The sequence below is a fragment of the Phalacrocorax carbo genome, chromosome 14 (assembly GCF_963921805.1).
Source record: "Phalacrocorax carbo chromosome 14, bPhaCar2.1, whole genome shotgun sequence".
NCBI lineage: Eukaryota > Metazoa > Chordata > Aves > Suliformes > Phalacrocoracidae > Phalacrocorax > Phalacrocorax carbo.
This window is the reverse complement of record NC_087526.1, coordinates 10,380,683-10,405,700: the sequence shown is the minus strand read 5'-3', so window position 1 is coordinate 10,405,700 and position 25,018 is coordinate 10,380,683. Positions and strand designations below refer to the sequence as shown.

The 25,018-nt window shown below is 37.7% G+C and overlaps 1 long non-coding RNA gene across 1 annotated transcript in view; it reads left to right on the top strand.

The window, feature by feature from the left end:
• The window catches only part of LOC135315738 (uncharacterized), a 68,870-nt gene that overhangs the window by 43,420 nt on the left and 432 nt on the right, over positions 1 to 25,018 (top strand). The window lies entirely within an intron of this gene.

Sequence of the window (25,018 nt, the reverse complement as noted above, 5' to 3'; positions counted from 1 at the left end):
TGCATATAAACCGATGTTCTACTGTTGCCTGAAAGCCAAAATAGTTGATGTTGTCATTTTAATGCAATTACCCCACCCAACACTCTTTCACTATTAATCATGTCAAGCTGCTTTTTGTGAATTCATTGTACCCATCAGGAAGGCTGTTTCCTTTGCTTCCACAACTTTTTTCCTCCCCCTTTCCAATATAAAATGGATGAATTTTTTTTTTCTATGAAATGGATTAAAACTATGCTGCTTCTCTTTTTTGTCCAGCTTGATACTTTTCCATCATAACATACTTTTTTGTGTGTGTGGTTTGTTTTGTTTTTACATTCTGCAGGAGAGACATTGCATTCCTTATCTGCTGTATTACGCAGTACTCAATCAGCTGGCTTCAATATGTGCATTTCATACAGAAGATAAATTTTCAAATTAAGGTATTGTTAGAATGGTCAGGAAAAGTTAAAGTGTGTTATTTTCATTCCTATATGTAGATTTTGCAGGCTCAGGTTAGCTTGTCTTAAAAACAGGATGTAATAATTCAATCTTACTTTGAGAAGTTCTGTTTTTCCAAAATTAATAGCACCAAGTAATAATGAACACCCAAATGTAGCTCTTTGTTTAAAAAACAAGAATCAATTCAGCTTTTGTAAAGATAAAAGAAAGGAGAAAGCTTTCATTGAAATACTATGCCACAGAACTTACTTTTAAAAATTAAATTCATTTCCCAAAGTTCATATTTTGTCCCCCCCTTTTTAAATTTTTGAACAAAAAACCAAATTCTGATTGTGATCTTGTTCGTGTTTAGAGAAGGGTAAACTCTGGTATTTACATAGAACTCTTTAAAGTAGTTAGTTGGGTAAATTGGTTGTCTTGGGTTTTATCTTTATTTGATATTTTTTTTTAACTTTAGGATATTTTTATGTGCTGTTTCTACTTCTCTGGGTGTTTTGTGCCTCTCCTTTTTCCTGCTTAGCCACTAAGCGCCAACTTTGTATGTGGTAATGTGTTTAGTGTTAAAAATACTTAGCACCAGCATACCACCTCCCAGGAATTTGAGAGAGATTTACAACTGTTGCTCAATGAAGGTTGTAAAAACTGCTGTGAGTCTCAGTTTAAATTGAAACTAAGGCACAGAAGGGTGAAATGAACTGGCTGAAATCACTCAACAAGTCTCTTGCAGCCATGAGAACAAGATTTTGGATTCCCAGGCTTGCACACGAACTTAACTTGGGAGCCCATTCCAGTAGTTGTTGAACTCAATGAAGGGTCTCCTGTAGCTTCACAGGGCTTTAGATCAGAGCCTCTGAAGGGGTAATTCATCAGTGGTATAGCAGTGCAAATGGCTGCTGTGCTGTAAAGCTTAGTGCTTTACACGTCTGTTAAGTTGTGAAAAAAAGTCTTTCCTACTGGTCTCGCTTTATAAACTTCTCATGTTTCTGTCAACCTAATTCCATTAGCAGCATTATAATTGTTCTATTGCTGGTATGCAGTGCATTGAGATGATATACAATGTGGCTATATGTCTTGGTCTCTGAGTTTTATGGCTGATTTGGCTCTAAAGAACTATGGGAAAGATTTGGATGCAGTTGATGCTGCATTATGTGCCATATCTAAGGTATAGTTAAAGCTTATGCTGAAATACTGCATTGTAGGCCCAGGCTGTTTCTATTCATCTTGTGCTGTGAAAGGGGGAAAGGAAAGGGATGGCCAGAGTATACTGAAGTTATGTGCATATTAGGGGTCTGTCACGCTGTGGTTTTTTTGTGTGCTGAAATGATACAGGTACCGTCAACTTCTGCAGAATCCATACAGTCTTCAGTATTCAATCTGCCACCTTATGATGAGTGTGAATTTCAGTACCAGTTTGGCCCTCTGCATTTAATTCTAGTATTATTAAGACCCTTGAACATATGCTGGTGTTCTGTTCTATCAGCCTAGTTACAGGAGATGAAGGAATCACCTGAAGCTGAGGGAATGCTCTTTGCCATGATGGTAAAGCAAGTGACTTTCTGCAGGCAACCGGTAGAAACATGCTCATTTGCATCTTCTAAAACTAAACAGCTGGTTCTTGAGTACATTTCACCTGAAATTGCACGCTGATACTCTCATTTGGGCTTTATATCTGGCTGTCTGTGTAGGGATTTTTGTGTTGGAATTTGTGTTTTTACTCTTGAATACATAGTTCCTCAAGGACTTTGTCCCACGGACTGCTTAATAACTGCCTTGGAACCCCATTTTATGCGATGTTACTGAAAATTTCCATGGTGCACGTGGGAAACATTTCCAGGTGTTTCCTGCTTTTTTTGCTGTGCCATAGCAAGCACATTAGGTTGCAATTTGTGTGTCCCTGTTCTTTTGTGAAAGAAAGGAGAGAAAGATTATGTGAGAAGTGAACTGTTACAAAGCTATTTCAAAATAAAGCTGAGTACATTTGCACCGTGCATTTGCAAAAGAGAAATTAATTTACTGCTTTGTATTCTGCCAGGATGGGAAAAGCTTTTCTTCTTTTCTTTTTGATAATAAAGAGGAAGAAAGAAAGAAAGCCTCTGTTCTTGATCTTGTTCCTTGTTAGCCTCTGCAAAGTATAATCAGACTAGGTCATACATGGAGCTGTCTCAGTCTTTTGTTTGTGTGCGTTGTTATTAAACACATCCTTCTATTTAAGATAAAATAAATAAACAAGATAAAGATAAAAATCACCAGCTTGAAGCTTGTGTGAACCCTGACGTCCTGAGTGCAACAAGAGCCAAATGCTGTTTGCAGAAAACCAACGAAGCACAAAATATGGCAGCATGTGTCACTCCCTGTGTGCATTATTATCTCTCACACATTATCTGAGGCACCCCATCTTGCGCAGTGTGAGTCTGAATAACCCCCTGCTGCTGAGTGGATTCATGCCTGCTGTTCATTTTTGAAAAGTCATTTCATACAATTATCCTGCTAAATATTGATAGCTTTCACCACTCCAGCCACGGCTAATTAAAATACACACTGTGTAAAATTTTAATTAGGATTCATGTCAGGGTGAATAATGATAAAAAAAAAGAAAGAGAGAAAAGAAAAACAAAACCCCTTGGTGTTTGGGGGGGGATTTTATTTATGACCTGCTGGTTTGTTGCTGAAGCTCTTTGTATCCTTAGATTTATTTCCCCTCCCAGGTTGTTCTCAACTTCTGATCTGAGGGTATGGAAGAAAAGAGTTCCTCAATGTGAGCCTGTACTTCATACATTCCCAGTAGAAGGCTATATGTTTTCTACTGTGTTGGTTGCTGTCCTTTCAATTAAGCAATAATGATTTCAGGAACCAGGCATTTCCTGGGGATTGATGGCCACTGGGCTGAGACTTGATGGCCCCAAAAAAGAGAAGGCAGTCATTAACTTCAACTGGGCTTTAACTCATGGGGAAACACCGTATGCATTGTTTTCTGTTGCACATAAGTCATGATAGTCATAAAAGGGGTAAAACTTGTGGAGAAGGAATTAACCTTTATTTTAACTTACATGCCTTACATTATCTCATTTGCGTGAAAATGGAAAAAATTATGTAAATTTACATGCAGGTACTTCTCATGATGCAATGCATAAAATTTTAGGCATTTGAGTGTTAGCTGTCAGCTGCATGGGAGCTGAAGCATTTTCAGGCTTTTCTGATAACATTGAAATCTAATGCATACAAATTTTAATTGAACATTAATAGAAAATGAGTGAACGAGTATCCTCAAAAGTAATTTAAAGTCAAAAAAACACCTACATTGGGAAGGCTGTGTAGTGAAATACATTTCTTCTTTGTGGCTGGCTTTGTCTCCTTCACCACCCTCCATATTAAAGAGGTTTGCATTTAAGTGTTCAGCAGTTACAGGTTTGTCCCTCATACAAGTAATTTTTGCCTGTGCACTGAAATAACATTACTGAGTCAGTGTTAACAGTCTAAGACTGCTACTTACTACAGGCTCTGCTAATTTTTTTTTTACAACTATTGATTAACAGACTTATGTTCTCTCTTCAGTGAGAAATCTAGAAACCTAGGAGGAGTCTAGCTCACAGGTAAAACTTTGGCATCTTTAGAATATTAGTGAAAACAACATTTGGCCATAGCTGAGCCTTTCTGCAGAGCCTTTTTTTAATACATGATATTTACAGAAGGGTCAAAGTCAGGCAAATATTTCAAAGGACCTTTTGTTACAGTTGTGCTGCCAATTTATATATGCTGTATTGTCCCCAGACTGTGAGGGAAGAATGTAAATCGTAAGTATTGCTGGCTGGAGTATATGAATGGTGCACAGTATGAGTGGCATGAATCAGTGAAGAGACTTCATTGTTTAGAGACAAAATTAACTGAGTATGGAGAAAAAGCAATTTGCATTCATGAAATGCTGAGATGATTAGCTTAATAAATATTGGAAGAAGGTGTATAGGAAGGAAAGTTCCAGTGTTAAATATTTGTCAGTTGAGCCTTCATTATTTGTCAGTACATCATTTATTTATGGGTAATTTATTTTTATTGCTGATTTTAGGGGTTCATTCTCTGTAATTCTCAGCCTGAATTCAGCACCTCCTGCAGTTGCTGGCCTCTTTGAGCAAAGAGTCCAAAACTGGCCCTTTTGATCTGTGCTTTGCCCAACTGTTAATGGAATGTCAACACAATGTACTTTTCAGCTCTTGTATATATTTATTAGATCAAAATATGACCAGTAGACAGAAAATAGATCACCTTATGTGAAGGGTCTAAGTGCACCAATTTACGTATTTATAAATGGTGATTGTGGACTAAATTTTACCTTAATTTAATATTCTGTTGTGGTTTGGATTTTCCTTTAGACAATATAAATATGATGACAGGTTCCTAATTAAACAATTTACAGCTCTTCTGGAACAAATGGTAATTAATATTCATAGATGTTTGCAACATATAAACAGATGTAGAACCCTGACATGACAAAAATGTGTACTAATTTGGAGATCTGAAAAAGCGCAATGCTGCTGTGGTTCTCAGTCTTCCAGCATGAGGGATGCTTCTTTTTAAGTGGTTGTCTCCCCTGGAAAAATAGTAACCTTTGCTAATGAGCAGACTTTTGTCACTGTGGTACATCTGGTAATTTGCTCTAAATATGTTTTTATGGAGCAGTAGGGGCCTAAGCCATCAAACTCATAGACAGAGTATGTTGCAGTTACCAAGTTAATTTAATCCCATCTAAGTTGGAGGTAATTTTGAAAGTGTTACCTACATTTTGTCCATCAGTCCATTTGGTGGGAGTTGAAGAAACACTGGGTGCAACTAATACAAAGTAAGAAGAGATCAGCTAATCTCAGGAGCCTTTGGATCAGTCTGTAACTTAATACATTTGGGTTTGGCAGATCTATTGTGTTCCATTCACAGTTAACTTCTTACCTGCTGGGTAATAGGAGAACAGGATCCCTCCCAGATATGTTAAAGTCTGGATAGTGTGGCTGCTACAGGACCGATAGGGGGACGCAATGTAACTATACCTCATGCTGTGGAACAACCTTGAAACCTTTGGTTTTTAGCTCTGGAGTTTCCACAGGTTCCGGATCCTGCAAAGATATTCCAGCTCAGACACAGCATGAGACTGAGTTGTCTGTACATTCACGCCGTGCTGTTCCCAAGTTAAGAAGCTGTCAGAACTCTAAGGCAGGATATTAACTACCTTCTAGCAAACAGCAGTGAGCATATAACATGCTGCAAACGTTACACTTCACTATGCCAGTTGTCCTTATATTGTAACTTTTGAATTTCCTGTGGCTGTGAAAAATGTTGGATGGTTTGCCCCTCTGAACAGTATTCCATAAATTATTATAGGGGAGTGGATAGATAGGAGTTATTTTTACTGAAAAGATCAAAAGACAGAAGCTTTCCTACTCCCACTACAATTTGCCTGAAACAGGATATACAGCAGGCATAGCAGCATGACGAGAGCGAACAGCTGTAAAAAGTCAGTCTTTAGAATCCATTTTCTCTTTGTGCTGATTTACGTATTCATTAATTATATGTATGGCTTACATAATCTCACAGTAAACTCAGGGTAAATCTGTTCTTTGCTGTTGTGGTTTAACCCCAGCTGGCAACCAAGCACCACCCAGCCACTCGCTCCCCCTCCCCCTCCAGTGCGATGGAGGTGAGAATCTGAAAAGCAAAAGTAAGAAAACTCATGGGTTGAGATAAGAATGGTTTAATAATTTAAAAAAAAAAAAAAATTAATAATGATTAATCATGACTAATAAGAAGAAGAAGAAAAAGGGAAAGGGAAAGGAAAAGGAAAATGACACGAGGGAGAGAGAGGAACAAAGCCCAGGAAAAACATGTGATGCAACTGTTGTAGTAGTCTCTTTGTAGCTCAAACAAAATCCAATCCACAAGCATTAGTAGCAAGGCTTGTTAAAGCCTTAGGCCACAAGCTGTGAACCTTCACATAGATAGGCTGACCTTGTACTGACCTTTTACTTAGCTACATGAAGGAAGGCCCTGAAAGTGGTGCAAACCAGAAAGATAAGGTAGCCGCAACCCTCAGCAGAAGCTGCATCCATTAAGATAAGAAAAGTTATGTCCCACCTGGAGACAGAGAAAGGATCCAATATGGAACAAGAAGACCCCAGACCCAAATATGGCTATTGGACCAAGCTGTTATGTGTGGGGAGGGGAACTTAGATTGTAAGGGTTTAACTGCCCAGGGATTTCTTTGTTCTGGGTCCATCTCTGGAGGCATCTAGCTTGAGCTGTTCCTTACCACTGTACCACTCAATAAATTCATCTGGTGTACGTCATGCTGAGACTCTGCTTTGGGGGAAACCTAGTGTGAGCCTGAGGGAAGAGAAAGCAGCCGAGAGTGAGTGTGTGTGAGTGAAGAGTTGAAAAAGGGCCCCCAGAGCTGTCCGCTGTGAAGGGGCTCCAGTCCTAGCAATATTTCAGGTGGTGTGTGTGCGACATTAACTACAACAATTCCTTCATCTGTCACTCATTTTTTGTATCACCTTCAAGCCATGTAGATACTGCTAGTTTGAGTCGTTTTTCATAAAAATGTGGGTTAATACATGGGTTTTTTGGAGCCAATCGGTCTCTATCAGTTTGGAATCTATTCTTTCATAAGTTTAGTAATGGAATGTGTACCTTAAATGTAATCTATTAATCTAAATTCTCAGAACCAGATTAATTCATAACCAAATAGTTATGAACCATATATGAACTATATATAACCAAATAACCTATTTGGTGGAAACCAAATAGGAATTTAGAAATGTACCTGGACCATTAGGCCAACCATGGTAAAACGGTAAGTCTTTAGTAACCATGCAATACCACTTCTTTGCACAGTGTATTATTCTCTCTGTTAGTCTCGTTCCACTTAGTAAGCTTCGCTGGACACACAGCAGAAGCTGATGGCCAAGGGTTTTCTGATCAGTCCCTCTGGTTTCTACCTTCCAGAAACATGTAACACTGGTGTGCCAAATGCATTGTACCAACTCACAAACTGGGTTCCCGAGACCAGCAATTTCTGCAAAGTGCTTTCTAAATTTGAAGTTGTCTTTGGGGAAGCACTTTCACACATTCCTTGTAGGTGTCAGCTTCCAGAAAACTGGCAAAATCTGCAGTAAGTGGCTGTGTAAAAAATATCTATGTCTGGATCAAACCGTGATAGGATAACAGTAAGTGAAAGAAATTCAGAATGCTAACCTAGATCACATTCTATTAAGAAAACAAAATTGTGTATTGGACAAGGTGTTACAGTTCCTAGTGATCTAACTGCTACTTAAGGAAGTTTCCGACATGTTAGAAAATATTTATCTTTTGGTTTGTGGCCATAAGTGAAACAGTTGGAGCAGTACAAGTAAGCATACTATGTATCTTTATCCAGGCTTGGAAACTTAATGCCTTTAGACAGTATTCATCAAACATTCACTATAGGCAAAACAAATTATTTCTTTTCCTATATATTTATGTTTTGCCTGCTCTTTATTGAGTAATTATTATGCTTAATCTTATTTTGGATTTTATTAAACAAGTGGACTATTTCATACATGTCCTAAACATCAATTTTTTCTTCTAGCTAACACTTACATTCCCTGAATAATAGGAAAAATCACTTTCCTAGGCTCCTCCCTTGTTTCCTCCCTAATATAACTAAAGTCTTTCCATTTATATACATATAACTCCACATTGACACTCCTGTACCTCAGAAATGTCCAGTCAAATCCAGTTCCTTCATTTGAAGGATTGATCCTTTAGTCACCTCAAGATGGGTTTAGTTTTTGTTTATAACCCAGGTTGGTAATGCCTCTAACTCAGTGTTGATAACCTGGTATAAAATAATAAAAACCCAAAGCCTAAAGGAGGCCACTGGTGTATTTACAGTATTCAAATTGATTCTATATACCAGTTAAACAAATTTAAAACTGGAAACCAAAACTCCAAGTGATACAAACACTGGTTGAACCTTCAGTTAGGGCAATATTCTACAAATTGTGCTAATCAAAATCGGCTACAGGATTTAGTTTCTTGTTTGAACTGAAAACTGTTTCCGTTTTGGAAGTAAACACACCCTGCACACCTCCTTTAGAATCTTGTTCATTGGCATATACTGGTAGTGTTAATGTTAGTCTTAAGCTGTATACATTGGGTCTCATTCTTTTAGGCTTTTTCAGAACTCGCATTACCCCAAACGATGTCATTATTTCTATAGTGTGCCTCCACAGTCTCCCCTTTTTGATTCATTTCCTAAAAGGAGATTTTTTTTTTCCAGTCTTATGGGGTAACGTACTAGTACTTGTAAAATTACACCAGGCAGTATACTCACTAGAATACTATCAGATCAGCTTGTCTGAATGGTCTCGTAATATTTGAGGGTCCCAAAGTAATTTGAGATGTCTGAAACAATCACTGGGCTTGTTGGTAATTCTTGGAAATTCTTGATAGTTACTCATTATTGTACCTAGGATTTTAAATGTTTTTACACGAAGAGATCTTTTGATCACAAATTTTTCATCCTCCCTGTTGCTGTCCAAACTGCCAACATAGAAATTCCTGGTGCACATTTTGGCAGCTGATGAATCGTCAGGTTGTGTTGATTCATATTAATACAGCTAAGCTGTTTCAAGCCTACTGTCAGAACTATTTTCAAATTGTCTATAAACTTGTTTTTAGGGATTCCTAGTGCCTGGTTTAGAAGAGATTATTTTCTTATTTCAAACCAGTGTTACTTTAGGTATAACCCTTCTATACTTCCAATTTCCATTCCAAAAGCCTTATACAGTCCTAAAACAACATCACCATTAAACAAAGATGCCAGCTTTTCTTATTTGTAACAGATAGATAGGGTAGTTGCATTAAAATCATGGGGTTTTGTTATCTGAAAAAGAAATGGTAAATACAAAATATGCAGCTTAATCTTCCTGTTCAGTTCCGTCTTTCTACTCCTCTGGCAGAAGACCTTCACACTTCTGCAAATGGTGGTCCCTTTCTTGTATGATTTCAGTTGGTTACTATAGTAGCTTTTATATATATTGGTTTCTTTCCTTCAGAAATTCTGATTTTGTACATTCAAGACCTGAACTTATCTGTAATTCAAAAAGGGCTATTCTGTTGGTGACTCAGCTTGTACTTGAACACCATGTAGCTGTAACAATACAAGAACTCTAACCTTCCTGTCATTTTCTTGATGAATCTTGTCAAAAGAAGCTTCTGATTTTTCCAGTTTTGTAGCTACTTGCAAATATATCTGATTTATAAGTTTTTTGTAAGAATTGCAATTAACTTCATAATTTTACCATCTTAAGTTGAAAGTGATTAGTATTCTTTATCAGATACTTAGGTGAGGGTAAGCATGCTTTGCTCAGCCTTAAAGGATGGTTTCCACTGAGAAGCAGTTAGAGGGGTCCAATGTGCCATTAGAATCGAGGGAACTAATAAATCCATTAGCATTCACTAGCTTCCAGAGCATTTAATTACTAGTTTTAATTGTCCAGTTTACAAGCTCTGGTATGTCCAAAGACAGGAACTGGTAGGGTATATGCTATTTTTCTGAACTCCCCAGTGTTTTAAAGTACTCTTGAAACACTTTGTAAGATATAATTACTTGGTAGATTGGATCTTAGCTGACTGAAATAAGATCAACTTGTCCTACCATTAGTATGATTTGTACTGGCTACTGTATGACATTAGTAGCCAGCACTACATTCCTTTTCAAGCAAATGCTTCTACACATTTAAAGAAAGCATGTGCAATTAAAAGAAGGTATTGATTTCTTCTTTTTAACAGTATGCTTAATACGTTTGCAGTGAGGACCTTTCAGTTCCTCACCCTTAAAGGTAACAAATTGGGCTTGATTACAACCTGACCTGTCAACATGAATAATTACATCGTTTTCCCTTATGTGAGAATGGGAATTGTTAATAATTTTTAAACTAATGTAATAGGAATCAAAAGGAATACCAGACATGTATTTGCTAATGTAAGGATTGCTAAATCTCCTGTCAAGCTCTAGGACAGACTCATCTTTAACGCATATTAATGAGGAAAGCAGTACCTGATTGGCCTGATTGATCTATTTTGCACTTGTGTTTTTACAAAGTCATCAGGCGATTTAAGGACTACACAATGCTCAGCTGGGAAAGAACTCCATAAACTTTCATCAACACTGCAAGTGAACAATCGAAATGTATTCCTGACATCAGTCTCTACTAATTTTTAACATGTATTGTGTAAATATGTTTTCTTTTCCTCATAACATATTTCTTGGTATTGTTATCCAAAATACAAACGTCAGTTGCAATTGCAATAGAAATACTAGCAGCAATGGAAGGAGGGAAATGAGTTACCATTTCTTAATGTGGAGTCATTTCCAGGAGGATCAGGATGACAGGAGCTATCTTCTGGTGAGGGAAAGTCTTTAAGACTTGAGAAATAGAGAGTAATGTTCTGAAATCATAACCCTAGTAAGTTCCTGTTTTGTTGTCTTACAAAAAGCTGCATTATCTTGTGAGAGTTTCTGTAGGGTTAATATTACCTATCATGACAAGCCTCGGCAGCCATACAAAAGTCTTGTGAAGAATCTGTTACAGCAGAGGTTGGTAGTAAGTACCTCTGGGTTTACCAGTAGTCATTGGAGTAGTTGTCTTGGTGGCAGATGAAAATGCGTCCTCTTGTGCAGTCTGCTCTGAGATGTGAGAGAGCCCCCCACCCCATTGTCATAAGGATGAGTAACTGCAGTGCAGGAGGGCCAGAATTAAGGTGTACCGGGGCCACCTTTTCAGTTCTAGTATCACTGTTACTCAGCCATGTTGGAAACTGTAAATTGAATGACTTCTTATAGGTAAAATTACGGCATCTATTGAGTCTGAGTTAAGATATTTCATTTCTTAGTTAAGTAAAATCTAGAAGCATTCTGTGCTCCGTAGAGCAGTGTAATGCACTGTATCTTTAATGCATATCTAATAAATCATGTGGTACAAATTAATTTCATCAGTGAACTCAGTTTCAGGGAAATAGAAAGTTTGGAGGTGAGCTTCAAGATCAGATTTGGTTTTCTGTTCTTCAGCTCCTTTCTTCTGGGTATTACAAGCTTTACCAGTGGACCAATGGCTAAGCTTTAGATTTCAAGGCCTGTTAGTACAAAACATCTATGTCTTTGAACAAAAATGTTGTAAAACTTGAGTTTTCACCAAAGGGTACATGCTCAGTATGACAATCAACACAGTTAAGTTTAAGTCTAGGACACTCCAGCTATGAATTAATAGCAAAGGTAAAATCTCTGAAGATACTGTCTGAGAGGTGAAAAATGGCAGTTAGAGGAGAGCACAACTTGCACCTCATTTATTACGTTAACTCAGTTAACATAATAAGAAAGATGATATCCTCATGAACAAAAAACAAATGCAAAATTCTATTTTTTAATATAGTAAAACCAAAATTCAGTCTCAGGAAGGAATGTAGCTGAGAAAAGAACAGAGCTGAGCTGGTCAAAGTGCTTTTTATACCTTTTGGATCTCAGACAAGTAGATATGGCCAGATAATGCAACTACTAAAATGTCAAAATCATCAAGTTGAAAAGGGTGTGTCACAACATCATTATCATCTCAATTCTCAAAAAGGGCTCAAACCAAGATTTAAATAAAAAGACAATGTAAGAAAGAAAATCCCTGCTGTAATGAGCAAAACATACTTTAGCCAGGTTGCTGGCTTGCAACTTTTTAGTGAATGTCTAATTAATGTATTTCTTTAATTTTTAGCTATATTTCTTTAATTTTTAGCTTGTCCAATTTAACTGTGTTGCTTTGAACAGTCACAAAACTTTTGCTGAAAGAATCAGTTATAACAAAAGTCAAGAGTTCTCCTACTCTCACCCCATCCTGTTTGAAACAATGAGCAGCCGGCATTGCAAGGTGGTGTTGGAAAACATCTCTGAAATGTCATTCTTTAACACCCATTCATTAGTCCTACATATTAATCTAATTCATTAATACTATTTCTTATATTTGTGATATATATAACTCAGGGTAGTTCTGCTGGTTACCATAGATTCATTAACCATCATTGCTGTAATATCAAACTATCAGTAATTTATTTACTTAACCTCACACTGATATTCTCAATATGAAAATGAAACTGTTTTGTCTAGGTGAAACACGCTCCAATTTTAGTAAATTGACCCACCACTAAGGAAAAAGAATCAAAGAATCAAAGCCATTTCTGGTCTGTGACTTCACAGGATTTCTTTTGCTGTTCCTCATTTATCAAAGACAGACACTGGCCAAGTCAAGAGTCAATCAGCTTTCCCACCTATTTCCCATCAAAGCTCTAGTTCACTAGGCTTCTGTCCTCCAAATTGTGACCTAGCTTTTATATCACCCCTGTGAAATAGGTAAGTAGCACCTTAACTGTACAAATGGTCCAAAGTCAGTATGAGAAGCATTATTTATTAGCTGAGTATTCCTAGCTCAAACCAGTGGAGTGGGCTGGCAGCAATTTCATGTACTGGAATGCTAATTACATGTTTTACTTAGCAATTGTGAGAAATTTAATTAGCTTTTCAAGCAGCAACAGGATCAGTAACATGGGAAAAAAGGAAAGAGCTGGCTCTGCACACCAGACAAATTACATTCAGTTCAGTCATGTCTGTCAGCTCATAGTCTGATGTATATTTTTGTAGGAGTTATTTACACAGAGGTTGGCAAGGTGTTTGAGTGTTCTGGTTTAGTTCCATTAAAGATGAGTTTAGGGTGTATCCACTTATTGATTAGATTCAATCCACAGTTTCTGATTCCTGAGTGGCTCTGGAAGCATTTTTGTTTGTGTATTTGTTTTCTTTGGGTTTTTGTAATGATACGGTAAAGTGTTTGCTTTTCATAGGCGGGAATACACCAATGGCTTTAGAGGGCAACCTTGTTAAACTTGAAGGCTTAGGAATGAATCCCAGCAGAGTTGAGCATAATGATTTTTTTTAATTTGAAAACATGCAAATCAAATAGGACATCCACAGAGGCCATTTATATTGAATATCTTAGCTTTGATCGTTGTTTGTGATGTCTCATCTGAGGCACAATCATTCATAATTACATAAGCCTCTAACCCTAATCAAGAGAGAGATATCTAGTTATTCCATGCTGCTTCAAATCATTAATGGCAGAAGCAGAAAAGATCATATGGATCATTCTGCTCTCTTCATAACTTTCTGGTGACTTCTCTGCGTTATAATTCCTACTAAGAATTTAAACTCTTCTTGTAAATCCACAGTGATGATGTGTTAAATGTTTTTCCTGGGGAAAGTATTTTATTGTTATTCTTCTGTGTTCCCTACATTTTTCCTGTGTCCTGTGCTGAATGATTCTCTTTTATATTTGCCCTGGGCTGCCAATGAACTATATGTCTTCATGGCAAGCATCTTACATTTGGATTTTGAAAGGACTTGGCTCTATGTACCCAAGACCCAAATATTATCCTTGAAACCCATTTTATTAGCTACAGTAAAAAACTATAGGCATCTGCATTTCATAGGTACATAACTGCCTCCTTGAATACCTGTTGTGTAGGAACTTAAATATCCACTTCTGGACATGTACCTATTCCAGTCCTTGAAAATCAGAGCAAAGGGTCACATTTCTTGTGTGCAATTAAATTTTTTTTTCATTCTAACCTTGCCATCAAGACAATTTTTATTTTTCAGGTACTACAATAGCAGTCCAAGCTTCCCACTTGACAACTTTTGTCAATGTTTCTCATTCATGTTGCTTTGGGTCTTTTTCCCATACTGTGTCCTGCCTGTGTACCAGTGCAGATTTAGCACTGCAGCAATATCACTATGGTCCACAGATCAGTCCTGTCCACAGACAAAAATACTGTCATGCTGAATACTTTGCCCGTTATTGTTTAGGTCCCATTCAAAACAGCATGGGTTATGGAATTAACGGTAGCTTTGCTGCTATTTCCAGCCTTGTCAGTCAACAAAGATGCATTCTCTGCTTATCCTTATTAATATAAACCCAAACTGTCCCAAAAGGCAATGCAGGAAAATTACCTATTTACTACTGGAACCATGCACTGAATGGCAGGAGAGGTTTCTCAACAGATGACAAAACTTTACCTGTTACATGTAGATTTGCATTTGAAAGAAAATATTCCTTACTCCCCTGAGCTTGTGTTCTGCTTCTGTGCCTGAGCTGAGTGCTGTGAGGTTGTTTCTTGCCACTTAAGATTTTATGTCTTCTGGATCCAAATACATCCCTGACACAATTTCAGTGGGGCTGAAGTTTTAGCCAGGACCAAGTTAGTTCTTGCAATGTAAAAAACCAAGCAAATAAAAAATTCCTATGTTTCTTCCCCTTCCCAAAACCAAATGTAGAAGAAACTATTTTAGCAGAGTTAATATAACTTCTTGTACAAGTGCTGGTGGGTATTACCAATGTTTTATTTTTGAGCTGGAATACACATTAGAGAGGTTAGCTATAATTTTCAAATGAATGTACAAAAAATGCCTGCGTTTTTGAGGCTTTGCTCCTGTTTAGGTTCATGCATAATGTTTTCCTATCTATGCTTGTTCACTGACAATTTGGTATATCTAAGTCAGTCAATATATTTTGTGTTAACAGGTGGGGTATTTTTTCTCCCTCTGTAAAAAACCGGGATTTAAAAGTGTTTTCCTCCTGAGAGATCTCTAATACAGCTGTCTGCACGCCCTATACACTCTGGTTACTTTAGCCTTGTTTCTTGCCTGTCATCACAGCTCGTCATTGAAGAGTACAAATCCAGACAGAGGGGCAACAACAGATACGTGCTTAGAGTGAAGGATTTTGCCATTAGTGGGGTGTGTGGGCAGGAAATGTACAAATTCAAGTATTGAAAAAAAAACCACTAAAAGTTGAAAGGGGCAAAATGTAGACTCAAAGTTATCCAGAAAGAGGTCAAACAAGGAAGTGGAGGTGATTGAGTATGAGCACAGAAATTGAATCAAGAGATTCGGCTTGAAACAAGGTATAAGGCAATGATGGTCATGTTCTTGTTTGTCAGAAAGGAACTGGAAAAAAACCCACTGAAAATCTCTGGGCTGGATCATATGTGAACCCTTCTGGAAAAAAGTGCTGCAGCACATCTTCACTGAATAATTAATTTTAATAATATGATACTAACATATTCATAATTAATTAATTAATTAATTAGATTAGTATACGTTCAGCTTATTCCAGGGTCTGAAGTAATATATTCTAAAATATATCACTGTCTGACTCTGAATTCCTGTTTGAACATCACTGTCTGTTTTTTTCTTTTTTAAAGAAAGATTGATATTTTATTTAGTATCATGTAAAATAAGTATGCATGCACGGATACCCCCAACATATTCTTGTCAGGATCTGGTGCCCTTGCCTAAAAATTCTGCACCAAACAGGAACTGGCTTTGATTTGTTTTTTTTGTAATGAGAGGTGGAGTCAGACAATTCATTGACTTGAGTTCAAATGGAAATTGCAGAAACTGTTAAAACTAATCTACACGCACAGACTTGTACTAGTTTAGTTTAAACAGTATGACTATTTTTGTAGCTACTTTTATTTCAGATTTCACTGATTAATATGCTAACTTTAAATATGTTTATAATTAACTTTGAATTAATGGACAGTCAGATGTGGATAGCTGTGTGATAGCTCTGTTCGCACTCTAAACTAGTTTGCTTTTTGTGCAGATGAACATGGGACTTTGGTCAAACTAGCAAATCCTGCCCCTTTGTTTTAAAACACCAGTTTAAAAACTTAAACTAATCTTGTATAACACTTCCTGTGAACAAACAAATTCTACTCTGCTTTTGGTAAATCTGGAGTTATTTTGCCTATGCCTAAATAATGGAATGGCTCTGAATTTAAGGACTGCACTTGATGTTACCCAGAGTAGAATGTGTTTGATTGTAGTTGCTTGAATTGTACAAAAAATATCTGAGCAATGTTGGGGTCCATCAGTTTGTTGGCTTATGTCTATTTATACGCTGTTCTTTAAACTCTTATCACGCTGTTTACTGACAGGTTGGTCCATAGTCTATTGAGCTTGAAGAAAAGGTTCTTTAAAAGCTTACATGATGGAATAAAAAATACTTAAGCTTGCTTCAGAGAAAGCAATTGAGAATATTCTACTGAGTTCATCCTTCACTGTATGAAGAATCTTAAGGGAGCTCACAGAATTCTGAGAAGAAATTTTAGGAAATAATGTGTTCAGAGTATCTTCTCTGCATTTTCTCTCGGGGTTATTTGTCATACCAGATTATTCCATCAGATTGTCCGAGGTGTTCCATTTGGTTAGGCTTTACCTATTAAGTGGGAGGGTTAGTTGTAATGGGTTGTATTGTTTGTTTCTGCTCTGTGCCAGGACAGATGTACCATCAGGTTTTTGCTATTTAATGTTCAGTATCTCTGCATGTCACGGAGTTGAAATTTAGATATAATTTTCCAGTTTAGTGAAATTCTTGCTATTGGTTTGCTCTTAGTTGCTTCCTATTAGTTCTTGCTACTAAATTTTCTATTTAGTGAAATTCATTGCATCTAATCAAGAGAGGTGGCACCAGTATTTGAAATAACAGTGAATTCTTATGAACTAATACACCTTGGCTGTTACATATTTGAGTCTTTTCCTTCTTTAGCTTATATAATTCTATTAGTTTTATGGAAAACACTAATTGTTTCAACAATTGTCTCTACATTTGAGTTTCCCTGTTTGCATGTGAATAAACTGAATAAATCATAACTAAATTTGCTTTTACAACAGTCTACTTCAGGTGTTACTCCCACAGTTACTCTGGAATTATACCTATGGCAGAGCATGAGTTTGACACAGAATTATTATGCATAAAAGTATGTGTATGTGTGTGTTTAAAAGGGAAAGAGTGTGCAAGAGGATGGGGTTTTTTTGAAAATAGATTTCTAGAAATCAAACAGCAATGTGAAATGGAGGTTATTGTGCTCTATTGGCTGCGCTCCATCTTCTGCTTACACAATCACGTACTTCACCTGAACCTGCAAGAGCCATCATCTTTGAGGAGCCAGTGACTGTAATTCAGTTTTTTTATTATTACTACAGAGGCAGGCATTTCTTGCTAAACAGTACTGAGTGATGTGTGGTGATTTTATGATCTTATCCGGGGATTAGGGAGTTGGAGCTAAATTCATTTTCCTTAGAGTCACATATTGGCCTCAAACCATGGTTCATGGACCATGCTGATAAAAAGCAAATGATTTTGTTCAGTTCACATTAAATTCAAACTTCAGGCCCTGGAGACCTACAGAAATAACGTATTAACACTTATCTTACAGAGCTGAATTCTCTAGGAATAGCAATCCTTTGGCAGCAGAGCAGAGAGAATGCTAAGGCTTTCAGGAGTCTGGCATTTTGTCCTGAAGTAGGCATTGGGCTATGAATTAAATTTTGAATTTTTGGAGAGCGGTTTGCAGGGGATGTTGTGTGTGCTGATCCCAGAGAATCACATGAATAATATTTGTACACACTAAAGTAAATTTAAATCTTCATTATTGCTGAAGAGAAAATTGAAAGAGTGAAGTCCACCCCTATTACTTGAGAGAATCCCTTCAGCTTTTAGTAGATTGTTTTCCCAATGGACTGAATGAGAAGTGGGTGGGTGGAGGGGAAAAGGGTCTTAAAGGTTTTGGTGGGTTCTGGATAATTTCCCAAACCCCATTATAGTACACATAGTAGCAGGATAATTTATCGTTGGTGGCGTGCTGCTTTGGAGCAAAGAAACCTTTGCCTCTTACATATGATGCTAAGAAATAGTAGTTTTGCTGCATTATTATTCAGTGTCACAAAGGCACCAGAAGGCATTAGAAAATTATAATCCAAATGATGAAACACACAATATGGAAACAGGTGGATATATCACAGAGAAAAGGGTAGATATAGGAACTTCTTTCTAATGCCAAATAATTGCAGAGGAGTGTATTCTGGATCCCAGCAATGAAATAGAGCGAATTTTTCTCTGGAGTTTTATGCTTATAAATATCTCCCATATTTCTTTGATCATTGTTTGAGTATCATAAATTCACAGGAAGATTAATAATCCACTTCCATTGGAACAGCAATAATCTATTTTCTGCTATCAAAAAATGCACATCAACATATACAATTCCCTTTTCCCCAGGTCCCTATGCTAACCAGAAAGAGCTTTGTTTTTAGTCACCATTACAAACTGAAAAGTTTCAGTGAGTTATTTGGCTCTGTTTCTCTTGATCACATCAATGGACGCTATTCCCCTAAAATGATCAAAGCAGGAATGGAATTAAATGAAAAGGTAGCTTAATGCTTAATTAATGTATTAGTTAATGTAACTGGTTTGCCTATGGAAATAGACTGGTTAATCTAAGATTTCAAAAAGAGACTAAACTGACCAATTGGCGAGAATATAACTGGCTGTCGTGGTTTAGCCCCAGTCAGCAACCAGGCACCACGCAGCCACTCGCTCACTCCCCCCTGGTGGGACGGGGGAGAATCGGAAGAGTAAAAGTGAGGCAACTCATGGTTTGAGATAAAGACAGTTTAACAGGTAAAGCAAAAGCTGCACGTGGAAGCAAAGCAAAACAAGGAATTAATTCACTACTTCCCACGGGCAGGAGGTGCTCAGCCATCCCCAGGAAAGCAGGGCTCCATCACGTGTAACTGTTACTTGGGAAGACAAACGCCATCACTCCAAACATCCCCCCTTCCTTCTTCTTCCCCCAGCTTTATATACTGAGCATGAAGCCATATGGCATGGAATATCCTGTTGGTCAGCTGGGGTCAGCTGTCCTGGCTGTGCCCCCTCCCAGCTCCTTGTGCCCCTGGCAGAGCATGGGGAGCTGAAAAAGACCTTGACCATTACAAGTGCTACCCAGCAACAGCCAAAACATCTGTGTGTTATCTCAACATTTTTTTCATGCTAAGTTCAAAGCACAGCACTATGCCAGCTAGAGTGAAGAAAATTAACTCTATCCCAGCTAAAACCATGACACTGGCCAAAATACTTATTTATATCTTGCAGAATTTTAAACGTTACCATTGTGTTTAAGAAGCCTGCTGGCATAACAGTAAGTATATGGAGCTAAGCCTGTCATTCTGTGTTTATTTAGTTAAAAGATGGATCCTACTGTATCTGTATGATTCCTTCATAATTAGGCACAGACTTAACCAGGAGGTATAGCTCTCCCATTAGCATTCTCTAATGCAGCAGGCACTTTCCCTGTAACGTGAACTCTGGGTACTCTGCCCAGTACCCACAATGCCTTCATCTGCTTATCTACCCTTCTTGTTTAAAAGCCAACATGAGAATAAGTTAGAGGCTGATTTCATTGAGACTGAAGAAATGTCAACCACAGCAATGGGGCAAAGCCGTTCTCTAAATTATGAAAAGGAGAGAACATGTCAGACAATGTTGGGTAACGGTAACCTTGGAATCACAACAAATATGAACAGTCCTGTTCTTTTTGATTATTATCACCTTAGGGGTACCTCGTTGTCATCTATTAAATTGCCTCCCCTCTGAAAATACTCTAGTATGTACCAAACAGGCTTTGCAAAGTGTAGGAGTTGTTCCTTCTTTAAAGGCAGTTTTATTTTTATATTTTTACAAGGGAAAACATTGGCTGCCTTGTTCTGAAGTTCAATTAGCTTTTGTGTTGAGTTAGAGTTAGTAACCTTTTGTACGCATACATAATTTTTGCTCTGCCAGTCTGGGTAAAGATCTGACTCTCTGTCCTTAAATAAGATTAATTTCTGTTGTGAAAACTCTTTTGCAGGAGCACCTTCTACATAACTCTTGACTCTCCGTGTTACTGGACATTCTAGACAGTCCCCTATTTATTTTCTCTGCCAGTTGTTCCACATCTCTTTCTGGCCCTGCTCTTCTAGAATCTCTCCAGATATTTTCTTTTCTGGTTCCCCAACCTGGAAATGCTTTCCTGACTTTTCAAACTGAGTGGAATAGATTGCCTCTGTGTCTTACATATGATTCTTATAACAATGCCTTCCAGAATAAGATTAACCTTTTTTATTTGAGCATCATGTTACTGATTCGCCATAAGCTTTTGGTGGTTTTCTGCTGAAGTGCTGCCTTGCCAGATGATCCCCATTTTGCTTTGTGCATTTCATTTGTCCTTCCTAAGTGTATAGCATTTTACACTTATCTTTATTGAATTTAACTTTGTTGAGTTTAGATTCTCTCCAACCTGTCAAGATAATTTTCAATTCTCAGCTTGTCCTCTGAAATGTTTGCAGTGGCTCTAAGGAAGGTGTCACAGGTGGATTTTATAACTATCTTCTATTCTTATTATTCAAACTGATATAGAAAATTTTTTTTTTTCAAATTTAGTTTAGAACAGAAGCACCCAAAGTTTCCCACTTAAAATATTTCCACTGTTTGACAGAGGAACATTTCTCAGCAGGTTATATATCCTCCTTGCATGATTTTCTTTAAGGACATATACCAGCGCTTTAGCAGTTGTCTCTTAATACAACGGTGCTTCGGAGGTAAGCGGTGTTTGGTCCCTAGGTGGTTTTGTATTGCTTCAGTCTGTGAACCATGCCGCAGGTACATCATTGAATGATAAGGGCTTTTTTTTTCACATGCTTGTAACACAGAATGTTGTACCTTCAGTAGTAATTCTAAGATTACAGATCATCCATCTCAGCAAAATTTCTGCAGTAGCTTGGAACTCTTGGGGTACACAACAGAAATACTCTTCACTGGAATTAGTAAAGCATGTATTTTCTTCACTATTTATGCTATCCTTGATTTATCTAATAATACGGTTCCTACTATAGATGGGCTACTCTTCAAATGAACAATCAGACGTTTATCTAGAATAGCCAAATATGTTATTTCCTGTTTTACGTATGAAAAATATGATGTTTTCACAAAATAAGGACAGAGAAAAGAAAAAGAAAGAACCATCAAGCTACCTGCAGTTCAGTAGCGGAGTACTGTAATGTGTATGTGTGGGCAGTTTATTCCATGGTCCTCTTTCCCTTGATAGTCTCCTGCCTGTGCTCCCCAAAAGCCAGCTTCCCTTAGCAGCCCTTTGTGTCCTGATTTTCCCCTGTTGTCTGGTCCTTCTACCCTAACACCATATTCCTTCTACCTCTCTTTTCATTGTAATTTACCTAAGGTGTTCACGTGTTTCTGAAAGGGTGAAGACAACCCAAGGTGTTTGTAGTACAGGTGAAAACACACATCTGAGCCAGTTTCTGTGTTTGCAGTTTCAAAACAGCAGGCTCGTGCATTCCCTCTGTGTCAGTATATCCTTGTATTAGGAAACCAGCCAAAGCCCTGGCTCTTATCTTTTGCTCTTCATATCAAATGTGAAGAGTGTAATAATACTTAAGTGTGCAATGTGAATGAATCACAGGGGCACAACAGGTTTCAATACCCAGATTTACAAAACGCAAACAACATGCAAGGTCTAGCAAACTGAGCCCTTAGGGAAGCTATGGATTCTAATTTCAAGGGATGCAACAAAATTCAAAACAAGGGAATTCTTGCTTTATTTCTACCCTTCAGCTTTTATAGATTAACAGTTTCTTTCTTGTTGCAGTTCTTAGTTACTTATCTTTAAACTAGAAGAAATTCTTTGTTTATAAATCCAAGTTGTCTTCGATTAGAGCACAGTAAGCCTTAACCGCAATGGGCTCCCTACCTGTTCTCCAAGACGTGAGAGGTCTAGGTTCAGTTTCTTGCTCTACGAGGTCTGAATAGTGCTTTTCTATATACTGATATAAACTGATGAACTTTTGTAGGGTGGATTGCTTTTTCTGACTTGAGAACCACTTAATAAAACTTACATATAAGGCAGTGCCACAGAATTTTGTATCTTATTATTCAGAGGCTTTGACAGAAGAAGAGTTTATAGGAAGATCTTAAAGGTTTCTCATTTTTTGTTTTCATGTTACTGCTAGTTTCCAGGTAATGGTTGATCCTGCTGATGTTGGTTTCAGTAGTTTACTTGGCTTACTTGCCTAGCGATTTGAATTTCTCAGCAGTTCCTTTGTCCGTAGGGCTTCATTGCTATCACTTAGCACTGCAATGGGATGGTACATGAATGTCTTGCAAACTGTCTGTGGCTCAAGAGCTGCCAGCTGGCCAGACTTAAACTTTGGGCTGTTTTTAGTGTGCTTGTCTACTTTTCTTTTTTCCATTTTGAAGTTAAAAAGAAAGTTAAATCCCAGATTTCTACAGGACAGAAAAGCATTTCCTACACTATTCTGTACTGGAGCCAAGGCATTAGTTCTTTGCGAATGCTTAATCAGTCTGTCATAGGACTTCTTTGAGGACTGAATTCCCATATTTGAGTGTGTGGCTTTTTCAGTAGCCCTGTTCTCATCTGATTCCCCAAGCCACTGCTGTCACTTAGAACAAGGTCATCACTTCTCAGTCCTGTTAACAGTGCATCCACTTACTGGGGTGGAAGTAATTTTTCCTTAGCAAAATGCAGTCTCTACTGACCAGCAGCATGTTTTGGTCAATGTTAATTTGGATAGAGAAGGATCTGTGTGGTATGCCAGAGTCAGTATCCTCCTTTTGTTTCACACCTCCAGTTAGATTCTCTCAGCAGCATGAAGCACAGGCACAGGATCCTGGCTTATATTAAGTATGTTGCAGCTGGTCTCTCTTTGGAAAGGCTGCTCTGCCTGTGAGTAGACCCATCTGTTTCTTCCGTTTATTTTCCGTACTGGCACTTCTGCCAGAGCTCAGTGGTTCTGACATCATGCACTCAAGTTTGAAGCCTGAATTCTGACATACTTGTTTAGCTTGATCAGAATTTCACCCCTCACTCCTTAGTTCTGTGACTGTGATAAAAACTAATTCTTAAAAAGCAGGACTATTTTGGAATGTTGACTACAGACTCTGAAAGAAGTGAAAGGGGAGTTCTCTTTCTCTATAAATTGCCTGTTGCCCAACTTGCATCAGCAGTTAATTCTGGTTAAAGATATTAACCAGGCTCATACTTCAGCAGTTGCATTTGCACTTACCTGCTTTGTATGTGTGCTTGAGACAAAAGTTTGTAAATTAGATGAACAGTATCTGACTGAGTCCATGGGATAGCTTTGGTGTGCCTCAAACTCATTAGGACTTCCCAATTTCCTTGAAGAAATTCAAGACTCATTTCAAAAGAGGGGTGGCGGAGGTTAACAGCTGCAAAAACAATGTTGCAGAGGAAGATGGCAGGGGAGGTGAAAGGTGTGTACACTGCAAAATACAATATGCTCTCCTCTCCTCTCCTCTCCCCTCCCCTCCCCCTCTAAAAAGAAATAAACCACCCCAAACCAAACTATGGTTTGTGAGAAGCTGAAAAAGTAGCTTGCCTAAAAATTTATGTCATGTCATGAGGCATGGTGAGGAGGTAGGGCTCCTTAGAGAATATGCAGGGCACCAAATATTATGATGAGAGCTCATGACCAACAAAATGACCTAAAAAAGATGCAGCAGTAATTGATTTTATGTGTGTGCTGTCACATGAGTAATGATATCCTGCTTTTTATAAAGTTTCTTTCAGAAATAAATTCTAAAGGGCTTTACAGCAACGATTAGTTCCATTAAATTCTTCTGTGAGGAACAAGAAGTGATGTTATTATTATCTTACTTGTTTTATATGTGAATTATGTAAGGAGTAAAGGATGGCTTGCAGAGTTGGTAACAGTAGCTATGTATCAATATCCCTGTTGCTTGCTCTAACTGACGCTTCCTAGGGGTAAGCTCTCCTCTTTATGTGATTGCGTATCTCCTTCCCGGCTTGCTCTTGGTACCCAGGGAGTTTTACTTGCAGCCTTAGCTGTTGGAAACAGTTATTTACACAGAATCTTGAGCCTCTGTAAAAAATGTTTTAGATATTAGGATTGTTGGGTGGGGTTTAAAAAAGCTCTGAACTCCAGGAATAAAGAATCTAAAATCGATTGACAGTTCTAAGGCGCCATTCTAGAGTTCTTTCGTACTTTTTTCCATAAAAGGCATTTGCTTATGATTTCTGAAAGGCTGAGGTTCAGATAACTGCTGTATAGAGCTATGCATCATTTCCATATTTCTGAACTGCTTAGTTAATTATATGATGGATGGGCTTTTATTACACAATAAGATAAATGGATGTAGAAGATATTTATGTATGCAACTAAATATCTGAATTAATTATGTACACAGAAGTCCAAAATTGGTTATTTGTTCATAGCAATTATGTGTTGCATTTGATTGCTTAGACTCTGGGTAATGTTAATCATCAAAACTTAGTTTTAGTGTAAACTAGAACTGCACCAGCCAGATCCACAGTAATCTAAATCGCTGTGCTGATTTACATTAATGGAACATACGGTTCCTTTGCCCTGGCTTCTGTTCCAAGCAGTGAAGCCATACCTGATTGTTTTTTATGAGTGAAGCTCAGCAGGGGCCTGTTACAGAAGAAAATTACTTGAACCTTTTCTCCAGAGGTTAGGAGATCCATGTTTTAAAAATTACTAATACTACAGTGATGGCTCTGAATTCAAAGAGAAAACTCTCTCAGAGAAGGAGGAGTTGATGAC